This window comes from Seriola lalandi, unplaced genomic scaffold (genome assembly GCF_002814215.2).
Source record: "Seriola lalandi dorsalis isolate HSWRI2012SDOR001 ecotype SW California unplaced genomic scaffold, Sedor1 jcf7180002000560, whole genome shotgun sequence".
Lineage (NCBI taxonomy): Eukaryota > Metazoa > Chordata > Actinopteri > Carangiformes > Carangidae > Seriola > Seriola lalandi.
In genome coordinates, this window is record NW_019471219.1 from 1 (window position 1) to 1,952 (window position 1,952).

The following is a 1,952-nucleotide window of genomic DNA, read 5'->3' on the forward strand; positions in this document are numbered from 1 at the left end:
GCAGCAGGACTGACGACCACCACCTTTCTATATGTGTACATACATTTATATACTTAAATTGATTTATTTTGAAAAATAATGTCAAGTAGCTACGTACGATACCACTACCATTTTCATATGGATGCTAATCACCAGGAAACAACCTAGGAACCACAGGAAGATTTAGAAAGGCAGAACAAGACAGAGATAGAAGGAGGCGTGAGGCAGCATGCTGGGAGTGCTGCTCGAAGCTCTTCCAAAGAAAAGACCTTTAAATAAGAGGAGAGAAGAGAAACAATCAATCTTAGAACAGAAAAAAAAAATCGGAGCAGGGAGGATAGCCTCCCAAAAGCCACCGGGGATTTAATGTTTGTCCTTTAATCCAATGGCACGTCTGTGTTGGAATGGATCCATGTCTTGTCCTGCGGCGGGGCGGGTAATCATTACAATCATTTCATGATATCTTCACTGACTGGGTTGGTGAGAACTGTTTTGTTGTGGCATCCAGCTGGTTTGCACTGAGGGCAGAGGTCACGATTAGGTGAGAGTTCGAGGGTAGAGTTTCAGTATTCAGCGGCGTACTCTGTGCCATGGAGCCCTCTGCACAGTAGTGTGAACTCCTTCACTATGTCCTTCACCCTCCGCTTGTTCACTCGTTCTCTGCATCACAGAGGAGGAGGGAGGCAAAGAATAGAGAAAAAAAAACACATAATTATAGAGTATATGTGAAAAATCATGTGCTTGACCAACTGGATGCTCTCATTAGCTAATAAGCCTGTCATCAAATGTCCGGCAGCGTACCTGAGTATCTGCTGTGAGAAGTTGTCTTTCTGTTCAATTGTGACCCGTGTCGACGGGAACCCTGGAGGCTGCAGAGCCTCCTTCAACCACACAGCGAGCAGAGAGAAGCAGTGCTTGTTCAGACAGAAAAGCACTTCTGCGAACTGGTCCATCAGGCTCCGAGATGCCCCGCCCCCGATGCCCTGGAGAGAGTGGAGGAGGCTTTTTACATGAGGGACTTAATTACAGTGAAAGAGCAAGAAATGTTTGAAGTGTGATAACACAGCAAACTGCAGCAACAGTGAAATGATGAAACTTTTCTGTGGTGTGATGTGTAAATGTGTAATGTGGTGCTTCTCACCTCCAACACGGCCTGTATCAACAGCTTGCCATCCTCCTGCACCACCCTGGCCAATGGAGGCACATCTGAGCAGTGGGGTAACAGTTCAGTCTAAGGCAGACACACAAAGAAAGCCAGATGACTCATTTATATCTAAAATGATGGCTTTCATGTTTGCAAAGTTTTAAGTTGTGTGTGTTCATTTGTGTGTGTGTGTTCGCTCACAAAGAACAAGCACGTTGACTTGACTGTCGGAGCTTCAGGAAATTTGAGTGACAGAACTCCTAGAATGAAGAAGAATGGTGTCAAACATTTACAGTTTGTACTTTGTACTGACAGGCACATATTTCACAGGAACTGTAGCAAGACACACAGTCTAGTGTGTAGAGGTGCGTGTTTGTGTAAACGATGTGCAAACTTACCACAGTGGAATACTGCTTTCACATCAAGACTCTCAGACAAGAACAAATCGGGCTTCCGTTTGAGGGCCTAAGAGGCAGATAAAGGCATTAAACAGAGTATGTTTCTGTTGGCCCGACCCAATCGGTACTGCTTCACCACATTCCACTGCATAAGCTCCTTCAAAATACTGCTATCAACAATACCCCCTCAGCCTGGTAGCCGGATCTGACAACAACACAGGACTGAGACCAGATCTGCCTACCAGGCTATAGTACTCTCTCCATTTGTTTAGGAAAAACTATATCCAAACTCATACAGAGATCCTCCAATGCAGAACTCAGCAGGTATAACAAACAAATTACAAAAAATCAAACTTTGAAATCATTGGAAACTTAAGTCAAACTAAAGGCAATGATGGTTTTGGCTTTGTTTCTTGAAATCAATCTTACTT

The 1,952-nt window shown here is 44.2% G+C and overlaps 1 long non-coding RNA gene across 1 annotated transcript; it reads right to left on the minus strand.

Annotated features, from left to right (window-relative positions):
* Positions 1-24: 24 nt before the first annotated feature.
* Positions 25-1,937, minus strand: LOC111662486 (uncharacterized). The gene is made up of 5 exons (XR_002761325.2): positions 1,522-1,937; positions 1,325-1,383; positions 1,121-1,210; positions 781-962; positions 25-639 (listed from the first exon to the last, which is right to left on the minus strand). It is a non-coding gene; the product is annotated as an uncharacterized LOC111662486 (long non-coding RNA).
* Between the last annotated feature and the right edge of the window lie 15 nt (positions 1,938-1,952).